At 40.4% G+C, this 25,769-nt stretch overlaps 1 pseudogene; it reads right to left on the bottom strand.

The window, feature by feature from the left end:
* Positions 1-1,625: 1,625 nt before the first annotated feature.
* On the bottom strand, positions 1,626-1,744 carry LOC126177560 (5S ribosomal RNA; annotated as a pseudogene).
* Between the last annotated feature and the right edge of the window lie 24,025 nt (positions 1,745-25,769).

Here is a 25,769-nt window from a genome sequence, read left to right as displayed (position 1 = left end):
ATCAAAATGTTTGAAATGAACTAAAAATTTTACACACTAAAGACTAAAAAGCAGAAAATAATTATTTAAATAGAAAAACTTCCATATAACACGGTTTTAAAACGGACTAATTAATATTAATTTCTCCTAACCCCATACACATACCTAAGCCTTACAGATAGTCCTGAAAATTTATACTTGTGAATTTTTAATAGCTGTGACACTACCTATAAAACTGAAAACGTGGGGTGTACGTATGTAGCTGATGACGTATTTTTCTGTACAAAATTTTTTCCTTTCACTCAAATGATTTTGCTTTTGTGATCATCATCACACATTGCCTATAAAACTAAATGCAAACTATCGCTAAAACGAGGTAATGCTCCTTTCTTCTTCATATATCCTTTACGGAACCATTGAGCTCACCTTTGCGCCCCCAACTATGGCTGCAAAAGTCCGGAGTTTCCAGAGTTGGCCTTAGTTTTGAGAGCGTACAGAGGCGTGCTGGAGCCATTTTTATAAAACTGTCCAGGACAAGCCACGAGAGTGCCTGTGGAAACTCGATTGATTGGAAATACATTGTAATAATCCGTAGTCAAAATCCATTAAAGGACGACCTAACTATAGATAATTTCTTAGCTCTAGTCTATCAAAAACTCAGCGGCAAGAACGCTTAACCGCTCTCCTATACGCACACAGTGTGTTCCAAAATTGTCTTTACAACTTTGATCACGTATATGTTAGAAACGGAAAAAGGTGCGGTTTACGGCATAATGTTCACTCTCACCTAAATCTGTTCTTTTTTTCATATTTTCCCATGTTAGTTTTTGACTGACAACGCTCCAGCAGTTGGCACAATGTGTGGAATGGTTTCTACAGACGCGATATGACACCCAGATCCTGTGCAATTCCCATAACATTTTTTTTTTCGGGCAGGATTTGCACGAGCTGTGAGCTCGCATCAGAGCAGCAATAGCACACTTTAATGAAAACGCCCTAGAAAGGACATGGAAGTGGAATGTCACTTCGATAAACTGTGCGCTACAGACGACGCTCGCACGTAGGCTGACCAGACCATACGTCCCTCGTCCCCCATTTTTTTCGTGACAGTCAAGCTTTTTCTAGCTCTGTCCCGAATATTTTCGAAAGTAATTCGGGACACCTATTTTTAACAATTATGAAACTACTTATCCCGAACTGTGTGTTCATTTCACCTGTAATGGTATTCTGTCACTGAAAGGGTATTTTCCAAATGACATGGAGCAGTGACCAAACAGGTTTGTTGTAGAAACTACGAAAGCAATGTTAGTGATTAGAGTGAATTATTATGAAACTTGAGTTGAATGTTTTCATCAGGCTGTTCAAGAATAGACATACCGAAGAAAATTCACACCACTGATAAATACTGTATGCCTGCTCGTAGTCCTTCATCTTAGAAAAAAAGCACTCAGTCTTCAGGCCACAAGCGGCCCATCGCGACCATCCGACTGCCGTGTCATCCTCAGTGAGGATGCGGATAGGAGGGGCGTGTGGTCAGCGCACCGCTCTCCCGGTCGTTACGATGGTTTTCTGTGACCGGAGATGCTACTATTCGGTCGAGTAGCTCCTCAATTGGCATCACGAGGCTGAGTGCACCCCAAAAAAAACGGCAGCAGCACATGGTGGCCCAGATGGTCACCCATCCAAGTGCCGGCCACACCCGACAGCGCTTAACTTCGGTGATCTGACGGGAAACCGGTGTATCCACTGCGGCAAGGCCGTTGCCCTTTCATCTTAGAAGGTACTAGTAAAATATAAATTAATGTACTTTTTGTAACAAATTAAAGTAATAGTTTCCAGTTATAAGGTTCATTTCAGACTTTTGGTAATATCAATTTCTTTTAATGTGTCCCGAATTCGGCTGTAGAAAATACGCTCACCTTCACACACTGAACCCTGTTAAGCAGCTACTAGATCCTCAGGTGCATATGAACATTATGCTGCAAACCGCGCTTTTCTACCTATCCCCATTTCTGAAATGCATGTGATCAAAGTCTTAAAGACAATTTTGGAGCATCCTGTAGTTTCCATACTTCTTTATTGAGACAGTGAGAAGCAGCCGACAATGGACGGTCTCATACACCGCGACGCCGCCAGCCCGCCAGATAACTGAATGTCTTAAATGACATTTGCTTCCTTTTCATTGAACTGTATAGAACTGATTTCATTTACGTTCATTTTCCTTACTGTAAATTAGGACTACGTCTGAATATGAACGTCTCTATACTGCGCTTTCACAAATCCTTGTTACCCTCGTATATAATTTATGTCTGCTGATCGCTAGGAGGCGCGCGCCCGCTTGCATTGATAGTGTAAGTAGGCTGTTTGGGGACATTTCAATAGCACTAATTAGATTAGATTAGATTTACTTTCATTCCAATTGATCCGTAGTGAGGAGGTCCTCCAGGATGTGGAACATGTCCGAAAAACAACAATACATGACAAATATTTACAACTAAAACAAATAAGCTAATGTACCATTCCACAGGTCCCAAGTGGAATGATCATTTTTTAATGAACACTAAGAGTCATTTTACAAATACTATTGCACTGAATTTAAAATAAAAAAGTTTTTTATTTATTTATAAGGTAAGAAACATGTAATACAACTACTGTAATACTTATTTACAATGAACACATTACTACACTGAAATGGTGCAGAAGTTAGATTATACTTACACACACACACACACACACACACACACACACACACACACACACACACACACACACACACACAAATTTTCAGTGAACACATTACTGCACTGAAATTGTGCAGAAGTTATGTTGTACTTATATACAAATCAGTTCGTTTTACTAAGAAATTCATCAATGGAGTAGGAGGAGTTGGCCACCAATAAATCCTTTAGGCTTCTCTTAAACTGAATTTCATTGGTTGTTAAGCTTTTTATGGCTGCTGGCAAGTTATTGAAAATGTGTGTTCCTGAATAATGCACGCCTTTTTGTACAAGACTAAGTGACTTTAAATCCTTGTGAAGATTATTCTTATTTCTAGTATTGATTCCATGAATTGAGCTGTTGGTTTGAAAAAGTGATATATTTTTAATGACAAATTTCATTAAGGAATAAATATATTGGGAAGCTGTAGTTAGTATCCCTAGTTCCCTAAACAGGCTTCTGCAGGATGTTCTTGAGTTCACACCACATATAATTCTTACTGCACGTTTTTGTGCCCGGAAAACTTTAGCTTGGCTTGATGAATTACCCCAGAAAATAATCCCATATGACATTATGGAATGAAAGTAAGCATAGTATGCCAGCTTTTTCATTTTTATATCCCCTATGTCTGACAAAATTCGCATTGCAAACAGAGATTTGTTAAGACGCTTCAGCAGTTCTGTGGTGTGCTCCTCCCAGTTGAATTTATTATCAAGCTGTAATCCCAAGAATTTAACACCGTCCACTTCTTCTATCTTCTTGTCATCATATGTTAGACATATACTCTTGGGACACCCCTTACAAGTTCTGAACTGCATGTAGTGTGTTTTTTCAAAGTTTAGTGACAAAGAATTGGCTAGGAACCAGTGATTAATGTCCGCAAATATTTTATTGGCTGATCTTTCTAAGACTACACTTGATTTGCTATTTATTGCAATGTTTTTATCATCAGCAAACAAAACAAACTTGGCATCTGGTAATGTTACTGATGAAAGGTCATTGATATACACAAGAAAAAGTAAGGGCCCCAAAATGGAACCTTGTGGGACCCCACATGTAATTAGTTCCCAGTTGGATGATGCCTGATAGCTTGATAAATGTCTCCTAATAACACCCTTTGTTTCCTGCCAGAGATATAAGATTTGAACCATTTTGCAGCATTTCCTGTTACACTATAATATTCTAGTTTACTTAAAAGGATATTGTGATTTACACAGTCAAATGCCTTTGACAGATCACAAAATATACCAGTTGCCTGCAATTTTTTGTCTAATGAATTAAGTACATTTTCACTGTAAGTGTAGATAGCCTTCTCAATATCAGAACCTTTCAGAAATCCAAACTGTGACTTTGACAGTATGTTATTTGAGATAAGATGGTTATAAAGACGACTGTACATTACTTTTTCGAAAATTTTTGAGAATGCTGGCAACAGTGAAATTGGACGGAAATTTGATGCTATTTCTTTATCTCCCTTCTTAAACAGTGGCTTAACTTCAGCATATTTCAGCCATTCAGGAAATATTCCACTGATAAACGACTGGTTACACAGGTAGCTTAATATATTACTTAGCTCAGAATCACATTCTTTAATTAACTTTGTTGATATTTCATCATACCCACTAGATGTTTTTGATTTTAAAGATTTTATGATGGACATTATTTCTGTTGGGGTAGTGAGGGTCAAATTCATATTATGGAAGTTACTTGAAATGTCTGGTCTAAGGTAATCCATAGCAGCATCTACCGAACCTGACAACCCCATCTTTTCAGTAACAGTTATAAAATGTTCGTTAATACGTTCTGCAACACTATACACATCTGTCACCAATGCATCATTTACTCTTAATGCTACTTGTTCCTCTTCATGTCTGGTTCTACCGGTCTCCTCCTGAAACGCAAGCCAGGAAACAATCCCCACCGTCGGCCAACTTATCGTCTACATACTGTTCGTGTCAGGGGAAAATAATCCGATATGGGTCACACGTCCGGGGTTTTAGAAATTTTTATCTGGGATCGACGATTTGAGTGGTGGCAGGTCCACCTCATTGATACGTCAGGTTAATCAGTAATCAGTAATGGCAGCTGGAACAATTTGAGCCACGACAGTATATGAATCCATTTTAAATGATGAAAATAAAAATTACTCCACTCACTTCATAATTAAATGAAATGTGTACTGCTTGTGTTAACTTTGGCATACCCCTGAGATATGTCTTCACTTAGGACCACCCACTGTCCGTCTAATGTAGAACTGCTTTAGTTCAGCTAATTAAAGTTTTGCAGGCTGGTTCCACTCACAAGAATGAATGGATAGCTCGGTCAGCTAAAACCTTAAGAGCGGTTTCAGTTAAAAGAACGAGTACATGAATCAACCGACAGAAAAACTACTGATTGTTTTCACTTCAAAACAAAGAATGAATAATTCAGTCAATATACAAAGCTACCACGGTGTCTAATCTTTTCATTCAATTGCTTCCACTGACTGCTTTCACTCGGAAAAAATAAATGAATAAGAATCCAACCGACAGGTAAAACTAAAACTGACTGACAAGATTGTTTCCATTCGGTTGCTCGCACAGACTAATTTCATTCAAAAGACTGAATGACTAGTCCAACTAACCGAATCGATAATTTTCGTTCAATTGCTCCCACAGAGTGGTTTGACTCAAGAGAATGATTGAATAATTCAGTCGATAAATGTAACTGCAACCGAATGAGTCGACTGTTCTCCAATAACCGAACGAATCGAATGTTTTTATTCGGTTGTCCCCTTCACTAATGCACTGGAGTCAAAGTGCAGCTCACCTGCAACAGCAGCAAGAACATTATTTCCCTCTCTTCTGTCGTCACTTGTTTCCTTCTGTTACGTTGTCTAGGTGTTACACTAACACTTTCATGAAACTGGTTGGGGAGGTTGATAATTGCCGAGACTGTTGACGTCCATTGGGATATCTTGCCGGAAACACAATATAAGAACGAACTGCATTCTTCCTACTCTCTCCATACACCGTGAGCATACCGGCTTTTTCTGCATTGGAAAATCCCATCGTCCACTCACAATCTTCCGCTTGGACTGTCACACACTAACCGACTAGCAAGTCGCAGTGCACACAATGAACACACAAGCACACTGTAAGAAGACATTACATCATACCAAGCAACTACGCAGGTTGAATTCCCCAAACCAGTCTTCGTGTGGAAACCTTTCAAAACGAGATATCTCATGAACTATTCGCGCTAGATTCCTGCGACAACCACCACTGATATTCTAGTTCACCCCACTTTTAGTTTGTTAGTGTCAATAGGCACTGTTTCATTTAAAAAGTGCATGTTTGCACAAAGAACACACTATGTATTATTACAATCCGTTGATTGGCTAATTATATCTGGCCCTGACTACCAATCCATTCTGTGAAAACCGCACGTCAGTAGCACTTCATTTCCGCAATATGTCTGGTACAAGTTTTAGGTGATTCACCCTGTATTCGGTTCACAGTAGCGCAGTCATAATCCTGTCATCGACAATCCTTTCAAACGAGAAATGAAGTGTAATCCGATTTGTTAAAGTTCAAATGGAACTGATGAAAGGGTGGATCCGTATGCTTGGCAAGTACTTTTCGATGCACTGTGCCCATTGTAGTTCGTTTCAATAGTTCTCTGTGGATATGACTCATTGTTACACATTCAAAACGAGACACGATTTTTACACCCACTCGTCTCTAAAAGATTCTCTTCCCCAATTGTAAAATTTAATCCTCCACCTGTGACGCTTCCTTCTTTTTTACGTGCATATCTTAGAACAAAATGCAATTCCTATTCACTTCGGCTGCCACTGCAGTATCGTCAGTTAATCGTATTGTGCAATTTTTCTGTCGCTCATTATGCCAAATCCAGTTGAAATGGCTATAATTTATAGTCTCCGCTCCACTCACTCTCTCTCTCTCTCTCTCTCTCTCTCTCTCTCTCTCTCTCTCTCTCTCACAGACAGACAGACAGACAGAGAGAGAGAGAGAGAGAGAGAGAGAGAGAGATGGCTCCGCACAGTATTTATACAAGCCAGCCACCTGGTAGAGTTGCATCAACAAAGTTGCACAAACACTGTGGCATTTTCGTCTTGGACTCTGGTTTTGCTGTAAAAGGCGATTTTTTGACTATTTAACTGTTGAATGTTTATCTAGATTTCTTCTTTGACATGTATACAACCTCACACCACAGTGTCTGGAATGTATTCCCTGTGGAATAGTTTCCAGTTTTAGCTAATTCTTTGTATCTCGGCAACGGTTGGTCATCAATTCGAAATTGGAATGGTAAACTATTACTGTTCTTTGATAGGGTAGTGGAAAGTTTTGTTACAGTTGGTATTCTAAAATAAACTTAAATCACCAGTGGGTGTATGACTTCGCAACTCGATATGCGTCATCAAAGCGATGGAACAGATATTTGGGGCTCATCACCGCACAGCGTCTACACAGGCATTCAGTAATGACTCCTGGGACTATGGTTTTTATGACAAAAAAATCACCATAATATGCACATGAAATATGCTGTTTTGACCAAAAGTTTAAAAAAATATGCACAATAACATAAAAATAACCAAACAATATTAAGATGAGGTAAAATTTGTTCTAAAAAAGTCATTTCGATAATAAACACCTTATTTAAGCAGAAAATGCACACTAGGAGCACGCTAAACTATGAAATTTGATGTTGTAGTATGCTTTTTATTAACACTATCAGAACATAGTTAACCTAGGATTTTTTCATCTTCATTTTTACCCCAATTAATACTCTCTGCTATAATATATGAACAGCTTGTGCAAAATTTCAAATAAAAAGTTATGTGATTGTCAGCTAACAAAGCCTTCTACTTTGAACAACTTCTTTCTACTTCAGCTGACACAAGAGGAGTATATTTAAAACGGCCAGTATCATTTGAATCTAAAGATAAATGATTAAAAGAGAACTCTTCATCAATCAAATTCATTGAAATGGTACGCAGTGTTTTTTTCTAAGATCTTATCCATTTTCTTTGACACTTCTTTTTCAAGATTACCATAAACAGTTTCTAGTTGGGTAGCTCTGTTGATAGAGCGGTTGTCCACGAGAGGCAAAGATCCCAAGTTCGATTCTCGGTCCGGAAAACAGGTTTAGTCCGTCAGAAAGTTTCAGTTTGTAGTTAATTCACAATTTTTTCACATTTCCTATCTGCATCACTAGTGGCCCTTTTAATAGCTATAAAGCAACAAAGCAGCCCGGATAAACTCAAAATTTGAGTTTATTTACGGAATTTTGCCTGATAATTCGACATTAGACATAGGACTAGTGCAAGTGAATCAGCTTCGCTGCTACCGAAAGAATCAATGATTCTTTTAACAATGTTGACGTACTAGAAGTAATAGTTGCAGGTATCAATCCAGGACCCCAAAATGGGAGGTGGTGGTGAGGAAATGTCTGGAGCTAACAACTGAAATATTGTAACACGTAAAAGGGCTTTCAAAAATAGCTTTTTGATACACCCAATAAATTCTCCATCACTGAATTTACTGTTAACCTTGTCTGCAGCTGTGTAAGGCGAGAGTTTAACAGACCACATGCACCATTTTACTGTATAATGCTTTTAGTGACTCAGCACTTTTCATCATATAAAGCGCATAGTAATGCGTTATCATACTTAACCCCTTCGGACCATATGGCACCCACAGATCAGTCGAACAATTTACTAACGATGGACAAATTTACATTTTCGAAATGTTAAGTTTTTAATAAACTCTTCGTCTGCACCGTAATATTCCAAAGTTCCCACAATGACTTTGGTAATATATCTTCCCACAGTGTCTGTCGTTTCATCAGTTGATAATCATACTTTTTATTTGCAACTCGTTCTCTGATTTGTTGCATTGTTTTTTCGCAGCTTCGGCTGATGTAGTTCTTTTTTTAACGTGGAAGATTCAGGAAGAGATTTGCCTGTATATTTTTCTAGTATCAACGAAATTTTGGCTGATTTAGTTTACTTAAGGGAATATCAGCACATAAGAAAGCTGTACAAAGTTTTTTCATAGAATAGTAGATAAGGCTGGCGTAATTCCCCTAGGTGCATTTGCTGTAATGTTTTTCCATTTTCAATCCGTTACATTCTGTGTTTGTGTTTCTGTTGCCACATACTGCTGAACGTTAAAATGACTTCACCGCATTTACTCCGTACAGTTGACAACACAGTAGTTTACCATCAGTCGAAAATAATTTCTCGACAGATTGAGACACGAACTGTTGTAATTTTAACTGAATACTTTGCTTCACTTCAGGCTTTCTTTCTGAACTACTCTGCACACACTTCAGACTTCAACAAGATTAAATAACACTATGAGTAGGGTTACCGTATTTAGCTGCGATGCGACTTCGGCGGGACACCCTGAGATGGGATATATGTACTGAATCGTATTATTTTTCGTTCTTCTCATATATATATATATATATGTGTGTGTGTGTGTGTGTGTGTGTGTGTGTGTGTGTGTGTGTGTGTGTGTGTGTGTACAAGCTATATAGAAACTGAATATAGACATCGCCAAAAGTAAATTAACGACCAGTTTTGTGGCAAGGATTATGTTTTGATACATCGTTAAATATCTGTATGAAACAAAATAAGAAATCCGGTCTTCACTTCATTCATTCATGTATCTTCACGCTTTGGTTAGTGGTAGCGTACGGACGTATGGTTGGATCTGTCGTACTAGCATTGTTAAGTATTATAAAAAGTTATTAGAAAACGAATATTTATTCGCACAGTTATGAGGTCAATTCCTATCTGTTAATCATTTCATTCGCCGCCGAGATCCTGCATCAAGAGGTTCGGTGCAGACAAGAATAATTTACAGGGGAGCGTTCCTGCATCGACATTGTCACACTCAAGACTGAACACAATGGAATTAATGTGAAGATCGACCATTTCAATGGTTTTGGTGATTATTTGGTACCGCACACTACTGGAAGCAGCAGTACGAAATGCAAATTATGTTGATTGACCTTGAATGTAACGATATTAAAGGTCTGCTGATATTGGTATCAGTTAAAGTTCACCAAAGTTTATAAACAGATTCATAGACTACTTTCAAAATCTCTTTTCAACTATTCTTTCCAATCAATTTTTTCCAATTATTCAAGCAATTGTTGATCCATTTCCATTACCACATACTTATTCATGTAGAAATGAAATAAAAAATGAATTTATTTTTTGTTCAGAAATATTTATTTATTTAGCGTATGGCATTGCATATGAACAGCGACTAGCAATTGTGGATTACATAGTTTTACAAAATTTTACAAAAATATATTAATTTCATAATTTATAATTTAAAAAAGTCTATAAATTAATATCCAATGTTTAGAATAAAATTACATGGAACATGTTACTCAAACGTAGTTCGTACATCATATTTTTCTGAAGATTTCACCTTTTTCAGCAAGTCTTTTTTCTCTTTTACGAATTTATAAAACTCCATCCAAGTAAGCTTGTCATTAAACTGGAACTGTAAAATTGATTCCACGGTCCCTGGCAGTAATTGAGTTCTTTAATCAGTCCACTGGACCGACATCAGGGAAAATACTCTTTCCACAGTGGCGTTGTGTGCTGGGATAGAAAACGAATACTCGCATAACTTAAGCAGTTTTCATTTGCGTTCAGGAGTTTGTTTCCTTAAGAAAGTAAATCCACCTTTCTTTCATGGAGTGTTTAGACTTAAGTCATACTTCGTTCTTCATATACATATATTCCTGAAAAATCTTCACACCATTTTTATTCAGATATAAATAGTGTTTTCAGTCGTCACTCAATATGGGTTTCAGAAAGCGTCATCCAATCAAATACTTGATATTTATTAAAAGAAATAGGCCAGTTCTCTCCGTAATCAAATGCTACGGTACAGAAAGCCATTGTCTCTTCCTGAAATTTCGAAATGAAATTATTTCTTGATTAGTGTTCTCATTCTTTAATTTGTTAAAATTTATCTTGGTTTTTATGCAAATAAAACTGCTAGTCTTCCTTTGATTCAGACATCTTTTAATGACGAGTAATATATTTCTTATTTCAATTATCGAGACTTCGTTCTTCTCCACGCTTTTTATGTTTTTTTTTCAAACAGAGCCAAATTTGACCGCAGAAACATGAAGTAAATTTCACTGATCGGACTACTGAAAAAATCTGAAATTATTTTGTGTGGCCCACCTTGGGCGTCAAAAATATTCTTAATGGAATCCAAAGCTTAAGAATTCTCTCAGCTGGGGGCTTTAACGACAGCCATCTTGTTTTTGAGTGAGATAGAAGAGTCCGATGATTGACATCAACGTACAAGCGGAACTCTTTAAACTTCTCTGTTCTTACTGTTTATATCGAAACATAGTTAAATATTTTCATGAAGATCATTTCAGTGTTACTTGATATAGTATAATGAAAAATACGGGTAGGGCATTCAATTCCTGCCGGCTGGTGTGGCCGAGCGGTTCTAGGCGCTTCAGTCTGGAACCGCGCGACCGTTACGGTCACAGGTTCGAATCCTGCCTCGGGCATGGATGGGTGTGATGTCCTTAGGTTAGTTAGGTTTAAGTAGTTCTAAGTTCTAGGGGACTGATGACCTCAGAAGTTAAGTCCCATAGTGCTCAGAGCCATTTGAACCATTCAATTCGGTCTATATTTTTTCCTAGTTCTTTTTTAATTTGGTGAAACACATTCCGCTGATTGCCCCGTTGAAGCCCTCCGAAGTTGGTATTGGTATTCTTTCCAAACTTATTTAATGGAATTTGTAGTTGCTTCTAAGTGTTGACAAAATTTCGAAATTGTCTCCGATGTTTCGTTGTTCGGCGAATCAAACTTCAACAGCTTCTGTTGGATTCCATCAGTTTCAGTAATTGGTTTGAAGCGTCGACGCCTACGGCGTTAAATGAAACTTCTTGCAATGGTTTCATGCATCCAGACACGGACTGTGGTGCGAGAATATTTGAACTATCGCTGTAGCGATGGTGCTGGCTGTATACTGCTTCGAGGCGCTTTCGGAGTCTGCATACATTGCGGCATTCAATTTTTACGGTACAGTCAACAGAACTGAAGGACTGTTCATGCTTGACAACTTCATAAGCATTCGTTATTTCTGCACCAGCAACGAGCGCCTCTTCCTGGGTATCTTCTTTAATCGTGAATGTATAAATAGAGTTCGATGTCGATGCTACCTCGAATCTATTTGTATGACTTCGTAGAAATGTGATGCCTCAAATCTGCCTTCCCTTTGTGCGTTACTCAAATGAAACAGCTACAAATCTCTCAACGCTTCCTGATCCCTGCGTCATCTCTTTACAAAATACCACTCCTTTGTATAGTCATCCGACAAGTGAACAGTCTTTCGATCCTTAGGCATTTTCATAAGTTATGATAAGATCAATTGGTAAACAGTCGACAATAACACCTCAGTCATAGGACACGTCGCTGTACACTGCACGCCCTGCATACCGGTGGTAAACACTTCAAACATTACTAAGTTGCACTAGATGTTCGTATTACTTTCAGAAAGAATTGTCTTATCACATCGGTATCCAAATGGGAACTACGAGATAATGTTGCGTGCCACTGTTTAAATAGTTCCATCCCCGTACTACTGGAGAAGTCTGGTATTTTCTCGAATGATGGCGCTGGATCTAGAAGGTGCTTGCATCCCCGATACGGGATACGCAACATGCAACGCTATCTGTGAGCTGTGAGACGACCTCGTAACTTAGACATGCTGACATAAATTAAACTGAGGCTGCTTTTACATGTTGCGCCAACAAATGGCGCTACTGCAGTACGTGACTACGTGAACCAAACTCGAAACAGTATTTTGCAAAATCGGAACAAAACTGGGTTTTGTCAGGATGTCGGGACAAGAAGGTCCACAACGGTGATAGTCTCGATCTATCGGGACGGATGGCAACCTTAAATAGCAGACATGTCACTGCAGCCCAGGACCAAGAAGAGAATAGAAGCTTTCGAAATGTGGTGCTACAGAAGAATGCTGAAGATTAGATGGGTAGATCACATAACTAATGAGGAAGTATTGAATAGGATTGGGGAGAAGAGAAGTTTCTGGCACAACTTGACCAGAAGAAGGGACCGGTTGGTAGGACATGTGTTGAGGCATCAAGGGATCACAAATTTAGTATTGGAGGGCAGCGTGGAGGGTAAAAATCGTAGAGGGAGACCAAGAGATGAATACACTAAGCAGATTCAGAAGGATATAGGTTGCAGTAGGTACTGGGAGATGAAGAAGCTTGCACAGGATAGAGTAGCACGGAGAGCTGCATCAAACCAGTCTTAGGACTGAAGACCACAACAACAACAACCTGCTCATAGAGTAACAAGAGGCTACGCAAACTTACTGTAGCGTAAAGGTGGAGTAAATATTGTGAATTCAAATTAAATGAGGGAGGGAGATAGAGATTTGGCATTTTCGAAGAAACAAAATGATAAATGTAACACGCCATAAACTGCATGTGAAAAGCTCTTTACTTCTTGACAGAGTGAGCATATAACGAACATGACCATTCACTTACTGAAATATGCTCTGTCACAGAGAATTGGCCATATACCCATAAACATGACTTAACAATTTACAGTAAATCATCTGTTCACAACAAGCGTTTATATTTACTTAAGGAACAAGTCATTCTCTCTGAGAATTATATAGCATATCACAAAAATCCTGGACCTAGTGATTATATGTTGCTACACCACAACAGAGGAGAACTCTATTCTTAGAGATATCGTCTGTACTTCGTTCCAGGAATATGGCTCGCAGAGGACTGTAGCTGCTCCGGTGAAGACGACGTATCGATACGCAGCCCGTTTGAGAGAAGAGCAGAGCGGAGTCTTGGCGAGTGCATAGACTGTCGTCGCCGCTGGGCACAAAAGATCGCTGATGCAAGCGCTTCTGTTTTTGCCGCCTGTCCTCCACACTTGTCACGGCCCCATTTCAAAGGAAACTGTGCGATCATTTCCAGTGAAACACTTCCGACTGCAGTCATTCACTAGACTGCATTCTCGATACTGTTCGTAACAACACGAATGTGCCTCGCTGGAAAGAGCTGTGTATAGCACGGTTGTGGTACATGGTTTGGTATAAATGTGACACTAACAAAGTCGCTTGCGTTATTCAATATACATGGAATCCCGAGGGTTCTGCAATAAGTCTAGGACTGATAGTAACGAAAAATTATGTCGTGGTGCTTAGAGGTCAAAAGATCGTTACTGTTCTTAGCAGAGTTCACGAACGTAACTTGAACTGTTATGTATAATCACCGTAGTATACACGAGGGATGATCATAACATTTTTATCACTCGAAAACATAAAGTTACGCAATTAATTACGGTTCTGTACCTTAGTAGAGAAAAAACAGGACCCTTTACGGTCTGTCTGTCCGTCCGTCCTACTGTTAAGACCCCTTTCTCTCCGGAATGGGGAGATGTATGAAGTTGAAATGTCACATACTAATGTCTACGGTCCCTTGGAATTGTAAAAAAACTGAACCTCAATGCATTTGCCACGTGTTCGTCAAAACCTACAGCTGAACCACCTAAATACACGTTTGGTCTGACGGTATTGCTGTAAAGCTCATGCCTGGAAAGCGAGATGTGAAATCTTATCTTGGTCGGACTACGCATTTTTCAGTCTTCGTTTTAACCTAGCCCTCGTCTCTCAACGATATGGGAAGTCTCCAGCGAAACGTGGTTCGGATTCCACATCTAAACTGTAGACCCCCTTTCCCCTGTTGGATAACTGGGGTAGGTTAGGGCACGCAAGTCGCCGAAGTGCCGGACAGTTGGAAGACTTGCACCAGGCCAGAGAGCCACACGAAACTATCTATACAAAATTTTAGAAAGTACTCTTTCAATGGAGAGCGATCAGAGATCGGTGTGAAGTATTAAAATTCGCAGCTGAAGTTTATCAGCAACTGATTGCAACTAATGTTTATTTTGGTTGGCAACCGGTTTCCGTGTAAGACTTAGACCGTCTTCAGGCTGGAACCACAGTGATGTCGGTTGGTGGTAGCGTGCCAAATTCTGTCCAATTGTCCGCAGCTCGTGGTCGTGCGGTAGCGTTCTCGCTTCCCACGCCCGGGTTCCCGGGTTCGATTCCCGGCGGGGTCAGGGATTTTCTCTGCCTCGTGATGACTGGGTGTTGTGTGATGTCCTTAGGTTAGTTAGGTTTAAGTGGTTCTAAGTTCTAGGCGACTGATGACCGTAGTTAAGTCCCATAGTGCTCAGAGCCATTTTTTCTGTCCAATTGGCGCGTGACATCGTCAAAAATCTCGAACTGATTGAAGGGCCCTGCCCATTATGATCCAAACATATTCAATTGGGAAGAGATCCCGCGACCTTGCTGGCCAAGATAGGCTTTGGTGAGCACGAAGACTAGCGACAGAAACTGGCCGTATGCAGGAGGACATTATCTTATGACAGTGTAAGCTCAGGATGGCTTGCCATGAACGCAACAAAACTGGACGTAGAATATCTCCGAGGTCCGTTGTGCTGTAAGTGTCGCGCATGACAAATATAGGGATCCTGCTATGAAAGGAAATGGCACCCCAGACGATCACCCATGGTTGTCGAGCCGTATGGCAAGTGACAGGTTGGTATCCCACCGCTGTCTGTGCCGTCTCCAGACATGTCTTCCCTGGATGAGATTTTCACTCTGCAGCGGAGTGTGCGCTGATATGAAACTTCCTGGCAGATTAAAACTGTGTGCCGGATCGAGGCTCGAACTCGGGACCTTTCACTTTCGCGGGCAAGTGCTCTACCATTTGCCCGCGAAAGCCAAAGTTCCCGAATTCGAGTCTCGGTCCGGCACACGGTTTTAATCTGCCAGGAAGTTTCAGGTCTTCCCTGGTCATCGGGGCTCAGTTCGAAGAGCGTCTCTTAAGACAATTCTACTCCAATCGGTGGGATTCCAGGACGAAGTAGTGTCTGTAGATACTCCTTACAGAAGTGGGATACCAACCTGACTGTTGCCCGCCATATGCCCCAATAACCGAGAGTGAGTGAGTGTCTGGGGTGTCGTTTATTTTCATGGCAGGACACCTTTCGTTGTCCTCTGTGCACCCTTACAGTACAGCGGTACGTAATTTTACGCCCAGTTTTGTTGCCCTTCATCGCAAGCCATCTTGTGCTTTAATTTCAACAAGGTAATGCCCGCCAGTGAGAGCTTACACTGCTTGTCTTCGCCAGAACGTCGCCCGATCTCTCCCCAATTGTGATCTTTTGGAGCGTTGTGGGCGGGGCCCTCCAACTAGCTCGGGATTTTGATCTAACGAGCTAACTGGACAGAATTTGGCACGATATTCCTCAGGGGGAAGACATCCAACAAACCTGTCAATCATTTCCAGGCCGAATAAGTGCGTGCATAAAGGCCAGACGTGGACCAGCGCGATCCTGAATTTTTCAATTTGTGAAGCTCTTCCTCTTGAATATATCACACAGTTTTTCTTGATTTTGCAATCATTTCTTTGCTTGTACATATACATGACGCCTACCGATTTCCGTACCATTCGGATAATTCCTTCGTCTCCGTCGGTTTTTTTAATGTGTATTGAAAATACTCCGTCCTTCTTTAATTTATATTTAATAAGGGTGTGTTTGCCTCAATATCTCGATGGAAAAAAATTGTTCCACTGGTCGCATGAAGTCAGTCAGCCATGAGAGAATTGTCTACGAAATTTATTTTGCAGACAAACTACACTTTCCTCTCAAGGATGATATTTTCACTCTTCTACGGGATGCGCGTTGTTAAACAGCCTGGCAGATTCAAACCACTATTTATCATATGATTTATAAATATAGACAAGTATTTACAACAAATATACACATTTATACAAAGATGCACAGGATCTCAAATTCTTAAAGGATTCATAGCCCTAAGTCCATGTTTGATATTCAATCAGAACCTGCTGCAGACAGATTGAGAGGCTTTTCCATAGTACCTTTGAATGACGGAGCATTAAAATATGATGTATAATTTGCTGATCTTTGCCACAATCAAATGGAGGAGAGTAGTTCCATACCCACTGGTGCACCAGTGCTCCATAGCTATCCCAGACTGGTCGCTCGCAGTGGGATTACGAGGGCCTGCTTGTTAAACAGAAAACAAGTTATTAATATTTTACGTCTTTGTTCTTCATGTCATCATATGTACGGCCTTCTGCCGCCAGAAGGCTCCGAATTGTAGTATGTAACAAGGCAGTGTGCAAAGTAACTATGTCTGTGCGTGAGAAATAGCGTGCTGTGATATAGTTTCGAATTCGAAAAATTGGTCAACAAATTGAAGCACACTCTTTCAGTGTCACAATGCCAAACCACACATGTGGGCTGCGACTTCCGCAACAGTCAGACGCCTTGGGTTCACTGGCATCGACCATCCTCCATACCGTCGCGACTTGGTCCTATCCGATTTTCCAAAACTTAAAGAAAACCTTCGAGGACTTCACTTTGATAGTGTTGAAACGGTGCATGCAGAGATATGGTTGTGGCTCCGTCAACGAAGTCAGGCATTCTACATGACGGTATCAACATACTGGTCAACCGTTGAGAGAAACGTTCGTCGCCAGGATAATTATGTTGAGGAATAAATATGCAGACGTGAAGAATGAAGATAGGGAATGTTAATAGCGTTTGCTTTATTTAAAAAGCTTTTACGAGTCTTCACATAAAAACTTCGGGGGCCTTACTTTTCAGCACGGCCTCGTAGCTGGTGACGCGTCAAGGGAATTTGCTCCTGCCATTGATCGATCCAAGCATCTTACATATTGAAATGTCGTGTGCAGTGTGCCGTGGTGGTTTCCTGGACCTGTGTCATTGAGGTTCTGCTAGTGAAAATTCTGAATGAAGTGGCGATTCTGGGTTGTTTTTTGCTCTTGTCCACACATCTAGCAATGACTGGACAATTGTGTAATATTACCTAGAGTAGACGTTAGCCAGTGCGCGTTCGTGACGAATTGCTTGATTGAGCAGTGTGTCAATAATTTCGGTGTGGATACCATTTACTCAGGTGGAACAGCAGTATTCTTCGACTGACTATGACAGAGGTAAGGCTAATGATACCAGAACTGTTGCAGTGGCTTCCCACATCCGCGAAGAGGATGGATGACGGACTGGATTCGTACCCAGAACCGTCCTTTATCCAGGCAAGACTCATGACACGCAGAGAAAAAACTACTCGCAGCTTTTTTCTGCCTCTCTCTCCCTCTCTCTCTCTCTCTCTCTCTCTCTCTCTCTCTCTCTCTCTCTCTCTCTCTTACCTTCCAAACTTCAGACATTCTTCAGCATACTTTTGTGGGAACAACAGTCCTGGAAGAAAAGATATGGCTAGTATAGTGGCTTAATACACAGCGTATTTTTCCGAGAATGAACCTTTCAACGGTAGTGGAGTGTGCGTAGCGGTATCCTTCCTGGTAGAAGTGTTAGTACCGCTAGGTATGCAAGGGACTTCTCAGAAGTGTGCGAAGTGGGAGGGACAGATACCAGTGGGAGAATGTAGATTCACTCTCTGGATACATAAGGAACTCTGAAGTTTACATAGGCATGTGTAAAACGAAGGAATTGTGAGCGATCCAACGAGGGAAATATACAGTAAAAGTAATGTAGTTGCCTTTGATAGATTCTTCACCACAGAGAATTAATGTCAACACTTCTGGAGGAGGGATGTGCCACTGTGAACACTAGTGGGAAACATTTACCAAAAATTATGATGGAAAACATCAAATTGTGCAGAGGAGAATTCCAGTCTGAAACTAAAGGAGTCACTTTATCAATTGCTTTCTTCTCTTCTATTCATGACCTAAGAGAAACAACGTCGGCGAAAAAGAAAAATGAAGATGGTACTAATACAGAAATTCCCGGTCCTGAAGCTGTGGATGGTTAAAAAAAAATAATGGGTGGTGTCTATAAGCTTGACCAACTATGAGTAAGAAATGTCTTTGACAGACGCACTGTGAAATGGTGCCACAGAACATCTTATTTCATGGTGGATGTTGCCATAGCAAATAGCTTTAAACACTACGGAAAATACGTAAAAGAGAGTGTGAACAGCACAATAAGCTCACGTCCAGAATCCATCTAGCCAGGTAACTGATCGTTGGTTTCTCATCCCGGAAAAAGACCAGAAAAGGAATCTATTTTTCTGGAAAAAAGGGGTAAAGTGCCTGAAGATGTTAGCCTTGTTGCTGTGGGGATCACTATTTTAGGAGAAACTTAGAGGGGCGCCGCCATTGCAGTACCAAAGCAGCAAAAAAGCGCACTCGTGTTTGTAGATACTATGAACTATCACTTTGGATCGACCCATGTTTTAGAAGATTTTATGACAAATAATTGTGAACAATAGTTGTAACGAAACAAGACAGTTTTATAAACAAATGCGAAATATATTCAAAGTGTTGCTTTTGTCGTTTAACTCTAATGGAGGGCAGTAGGAAGAACATTTGCCGCCTCGTTGTATGGACTCACTTTTAGAAATGCAGCAAATCTGTACTGACAAGTTGAACATTACCTTCCTGCCAGGCAACAAGCGTCTCTTGGCTTCGTGGCTGCAGTCACCATGAGCAGAAATCTGGGAGCCGTCATATTTGAAAATAGACTACCTCCATCATTTCTCCTCCTACATACCATGAAGTGATAGCTGTAGCTGCCATAACTTTCGTTTTCTTGAAGTTAAACATTAGTCCAGCCTTTGAACATTATTCTTACACCTCCAATAAGAGGATCTTGAACTCTTCTTCATTTATTGTCATCAAGTTGATATCATCTGCACATCCAAGGTTATTTATGTTTACCTGAGTTATTTTAATTCCAGTTGCTTCATCTGACACGCCGTTCCTCATAATGTGCTCTGCATACAAACTGAATTCATAAGGTGGCAATTAATAGTCTTGCCGTACTCCTTTCTGGACCTTGATATATTTAGTTGCTTCTTATACGTTTCTCAGAGTGGCTTCTTGGTCTGAGAATAAATGATGTGTGAAGTAAATGAGAATCCGATGTTCCCATGTTTCTGAGTGTTTTCCATAATTGTTGTCAGTACAATCAAAGGCTGTAGAATAATCAATGAAGCAGAAATACACATCTTTCAGGAATTTTCTTGCCTTGTCCGTAATCCATCGGATGTTTGAGCTCTGGTCCCACTTTCCTTGCGAAATTCAACTTTTTTTTTTTTCGTAGCTCTCCGTGATGCCGAAGGAACACCAAACCCTAAACTTCGGTCCTTCCCACTGCGACTCGTTGATACTACTTTTCTCAAGTCTAATAACATACCCAACGTCGCGTTTCTTTGAATTTGCGCTAGTTTAATCATCTTTGCACCAGGTTTATGCTTCACTATGTACTTACATTTTTCTTCTTATTATTTTTAATATTCCCTCACACAACACTTTTTAACGCCATCTGCAACAAGTTTGAGACTGCAGTAACTCAATAACACATACCACGATCAGGCCTGCTGACAAGCTGCAACTGCACTAGTAATATAATCTGTTATATTTACGTAATTGTGTACTTCTGGCGGAGAATACTTCTCGTACGACTATGTTTTCTGTCCTTTGCTGTTTCATTCGCGAATGGTACACAGGAAAGACGACCGTCGGCCAGCGTACGAATTAACATTAATTTCTATATTTTCCATTCACTGTCATTTCGTGAGCAGTGTGTCATAGAAAGTAATTCCCTGCCTGAGTTTCCCTGGTGCGAACGCTCTTGGGATTTTAACAGTAAATCTCTCTCCGGAGCAGAACTCTTCTGTTGGAGCGTCTTACTGCTACGTTACGCTTGTCTTTGGCTACCTACAGTGCTACTACTAAAAGTATCACACATACCCGTTACGAGGCCGAAACACTTCTACTTAGTGTTCGGAGCGTCCCAGCAGCGGAGACCGGGCGTAATGGTTCGTTATAGCTTCTGCCCCGTCTGTGTGTGTTTGCTAGGAACTGCAACATAAAAGTGCAGCTGCCACATCCGTGTCTACATCTAGACCCTGAGGGCCACATTACAGAGAATGACGCAACGACCGCCGTACTAGCATTACAGGTTTTTTCTCCATCCCACCCACGTATTGAGCGAGGGTTCAAAAATGGCTCTGAGCACTATGGGACTTAACATCTATGGTCATCAGTCCCCTAGAACTTAGAACTACTTAAACCTAACTAACCTAAGGACAGCACACAACACCCAGCCATCACGAGGCAGAGAAAATCCCTGACCCCGCCAGGAATCGAACCTGGGAACCCGGGCGTGGGAAGCGAGAACGCTACCGCACGACCACGAGCTGCGGACTATTGAGCGAGGGAAATACTGTCTATACCCCCTACGCGCCCTAATACATCGTGTCACATACTCATGGATTCTATGCGAGATAAACGTTCTTCTTCTTGTTGTTCCTGTCCGTGCCGAATATTGGTGACCATAATAGCTATATCAGTTGTGCTCGTTCGAAGAATTTCCTCATCCATGTCAAGGTTCCGAACCAAGGTGTTCTTCTTTCTCGTTCATTTTTTACCAGCTGTCTCTCCTTGAATGTTCTGCAGCAGTTCATACCTGTTTACATTTCTTATTACATGGCGGAGATTTTATAGTTTCCTGTATTTTACTTTGTTAGTATTCATTTCTTTTTCTTTCTTCATTTTGTGGAAAATGTCGTTAGTAAAACAGTATATCCATGGCACTCCTAGCAGCCTCCCGTACAACCACATCTATAATGCCTTCAGTCGTTTGCCCGTCGTCTCGGTTGAAGCCCAGGTCTATGCTCCATAGAAAAGGATGGGAAGTATGTTGCAATATAGATATCTTAATTTTGTAGCGACTGAGAGGTGATGACTCTTGACCATACGTCATTTTACAAAACTGAAAATAATGTGTTCGATGTCCTCCGCGCCACAGTCACTTACGGTGTCTCAGTTACTTGCAGCTCATAGAGGTAGCAGTCGGAACTGTCTGCGGTTAAAACAGAGGTGGAAAATGGTGACCAGAAAATTTCTGTGGTACATACCAATTGATTACCACGGTCGTGCAGGATACCTGCATAATGTATTTCCCTGCCTTGGTATGATAAGCGCCAATTATTGTTGCACAAAGTTCTGATCTCCCTCACGTCATGTAAGGTGGTCTGTGTAAGAAACTTGCTCGTGCATGAAACTTGTTCGTGCATTTGTGCCCAGTGGTGGATGGCACTCATAGCGAGAGCATCGCTAGCTTCATTACCACTGATACCATGATGCCCCTTTACCCACATCATCGTGGTTTTTTTCTTGTTGCGGAGCTGTGTGTCTACAGTACAGTCCTTAACCTGGTGCACTGACCATATGATTTCGTATAAGCAGCAATGCTGATAGTGAGTCTGTGAGAATAATCATTGTATGTTAGGCGCCAGCATATCTAGGTCCCTCTAGTGCTGCGGCAAGCTCCGCTGCGAGTACCGCGGCTTTCGAAGAAAATTTGAACTGACCACTATGGATTGTCTGTTCGTCATAATCTGCTCCGCCAAAGCCATATGACTTCTTAGTGTTATTCCTAAATACTAAAGCTACATGACTTGCTCAAGATGTTCACCACTGGTCATGTAGACACTGTACTGTTCATTTTCTTTGTTATAGGCACTAGCTTAAATTTATCCACATTTAAAGAGAGCTGTCACTAATTACACCTATTGAATATGTTATCCAAATTTCTCTTTAATTCCTTATGATTGTCCAGCGCCAATACTTCGCTACAGACACAGCGTTGTTAGCAGGCAGTCTTACAATGCTAGTAACTGTATCTTATGGCAAAGACTTGTCTATTGAAAGCTCCTATAAAGTCAAAGGCTGTAACTATGTGGCAGCACAGCTAACAAGGGTGATGTCGTATCGGTAGATAAGATATTTGGCGTGATATGAGGCTCAGATTCCCCTCTGGCCAAACTTAGGTTTTCCAAATTTTCCTTAAATAATCGAAGGTACGTAGAGATACTGTCTTCAAATAGGTTGGGGCCCGATGTCTTCCAGGCTGCTGTTTCGTTCCAAATGAACTGGCGTGTTCGTCTGTTATTCGATTCGTTTAGTTGTATATAAGAAGAATAAAATAATGAGGCCTCAAAATCCCTGGCCAATATCTTTAACATCAGTTTGCTGCAGACTCCTTAACATATTCCCAGTTCGAATGTAATAAATTCCCTGAGAGGGAAAACTCCTGTCTACAAATCAGTACAGTTTTAGGAAGCATCGCTCGTGCGAAACTCAGCTTGCCCTTTTTCCTAATGTTCCTGAGAATCATCGATGAAGGGCAAATTGCGGATTCCATATTCCGAGATTTCCGTAAAGCATCTGACACGGTGCCACATTGCCAGCTGTTAAAGAAGGTACCAGGAAAAGGAGGTGGTTCCTAGGTATGTGAGTGACCCGAAGACTTCTTAAGTAATAGAACCCAGTATCTTATCCTGGACCGCGAGCGTTCATAATGGACAAGAGTATCGTCAGGAGTGTGGTAGGACGGCTGTTACTTTCTATGTACATAATGATCTGGCGAACAGAGTAAGTAGCGGTCTGTGGCTGTTTGCTGATGATGTTACGATGTATGGGAAGGTGTCATCACTGAGTAACTGTCGGGGGATACCGGAAGCTTTGCACAAAAATTCTAATAAGTAATGAAATGGTGTGGTGGCCCTCAAATACATACCCTCTGACTCAGAGTTGAAATATTAAAAGTTTTGGCTGGTTTCGTTGTCTAGGCGCTGGGATACGTAGTTGCCGCATTACAGACCAAATATTGCTGCGTCTACAGTATACAATATGAATATACACATGAATCCAATGGTCGAAGGTTCCTATCACTTGGCAATTGCGAATGTAACGTAGAAATTTATAAATAAAAGACTGCAATTAAATAAAATCTGCAGGTACTATCTTAACGACTTTAAATGATGAGTACAATAGTAGAACTTCTTTTGAGAACGAGATATATTTCTGCAAAACACTTATTGGTGTCGATGGTCCAGATAATAAATAAAATATAAGTTGAATAACAGGTAAGCAATAGATTTCTACTGCACGTAATTAGTTGTGAACAACAACACAGCTCGCGAGATATTCACTTCTAAAGGTATACTATATCACCTCGGAAATGTCACAAGTTCACAATTCCACACACCGAAATACTTCTATCTCTCGCGACCACGCGCAAACCGCTCCACACTCCAAGTCTCTCTCGCGTGTTCTCAGTTTGATATACGTGATACGGTGAGTTCGATAATTTCTTGCTCAAAGGACAAAATTTTATCGGAAGGATCCAATCGATATTTCTTGAAGTTCGATACAAACCTAAAAGACTAGTTGCTGCTCTGCCTCTAATGACCTCGTCGTTGACAGGACGCTAAACTCTGATCTTCCCTTCGTTCCAATGAGACAAGAAATAAAGCTAGAAAACATCGCAAAATATGTTGCTATTCGTATAACAATAAATTAGGGTGGTACTGAAAACTAAATATCTGAAAAGGAAAAATGAAATCGATTGAGGAAATCCTATTGAATACTAACAAGAAACCGGCAATTGAAATAGCGGCAAACAGTTTTAAAAAAGGTTCTTCAGCTTTGATGTCATCAGTAATCCATTTTTGCTGACAATGTAACGGTGGTGGTGGTGGTGGTGGTGGTGGTGGTGGTGGTGGTGGTGGTGGTGGTTTCATTCATCACTGCATCACTTGTACAAGGATATTTAGAGATGTAATTCTGTAAGCTTTCTATAAAAAATTGTCTGTATGTGAGAAAACTGAATATACTCACTTCAAAAAACTTTTTCCTCGTGTAACATGTGTATTTTAGGCATTCTATTCAATTGCTGAGCAAAATTGTCCTTTGGTTGGCCCTATGTGGCGCCTGTGAACAGTGTCGAGACATAAAATTTTAAGCTTCATGAAATGCAAAATTTGAAATAAAGAAAATCAATCTAATTAAACTCCGAAAAGAAACTAACTGTGTCCTCGATAAAAACTACATAACTAAAACTCAGGACCGAAGTACATTATGAATGTTGCGTGATATGAAGTACGATGTTTGGCTTGGAATACTCACAAAGGTAAATTACTGCTCTACTGTTTGAATTTACCATGACTGTTCACTGAAAATTAATCTGCTTGCTAGCACAACACCTGACAATCCTGACTAGACACTGTTTGCTCAAGAATACAAGGTGAGATCTGTCCGGAAATAAAGTGACTTAACCTCTTGCTCAGCATGCTGGTTTTGTGTCTGGAGCACTGACGTTCACGAAAAGCAAATACGAATCAGTAGATTTAGCAGCTAAAGGAAAATGAAATAATCTCTGCTTTCTCTGATTTCCTTCATTTTGCTTGTCAGAAACAATCTGTAACTTCGTGTGACGACAAAATATTCAAAACTGTGCTATAAATTGTAACGTACCTACAACAAATAAAGTCTATGTTCGTCTGTGAAAATGGACTCGATAAGCAACCTGAGCTATCAGTAATCGGAATCTAACCGGCATAACACAGTGTGTTAGCTGTAGGAGTGTCAGTTTCATTGTGATTTAATCCTTCAACAGACCGTTACATGAGAAGCTTAAAACTAACATTTGGATAAGCTATCTGACTGTGTATTTGAAAAAGAATTTAAAAGTGATACTGGATCTGGCTTGTGCAACGGAATTTACTGGATTAGAGAATATGATATGATGTGGCGTGTCAGTGTCTCTGTTTTGGCCCTAAGTTTTGCACTCACCTCTTTACATGACTGCCTTTTTTCAAGTGGTTTACAGCAATTCACAGGAGCATGCAGCAGCAGCGGCTAAATCTTATTGTTACTAAGAATTAATAAAAAGGAGTTTGTTTGGGTCCTGTTAACTACTACATAAATTGTAAAAAGGATTTCATAAATTAAGTCTATTTAAAAGCTTCAGAAATCGTCACGACCAATAAGAGTTTGACAAGTATTAATAATGCCGAAATGCCTGACAATGACCTTATAAGTATCAATAATGGCTGAGTGCCAGATGAAGAAATTATTTCAATTTCAAAGTTAGACTA

Source organism: Schistocerca cancellata, chromosome 3 (genome assembly GCF_023864275.1).
Source record: "Schistocerca cancellata isolate TAMUIC-IGC-003103 chromosome 3, iqSchCanc2.1, whole genome shotgun sequence".
Taxonomy (NCBI): Eukaryota; Metazoa; Arthropoda; class Insecta; order Orthoptera; family Acrididae; genus Schistocerca; species Schistocerca cancellata.
This window is presented reverse-complemented; position numbering and strand designations above follow the sequence as displayed.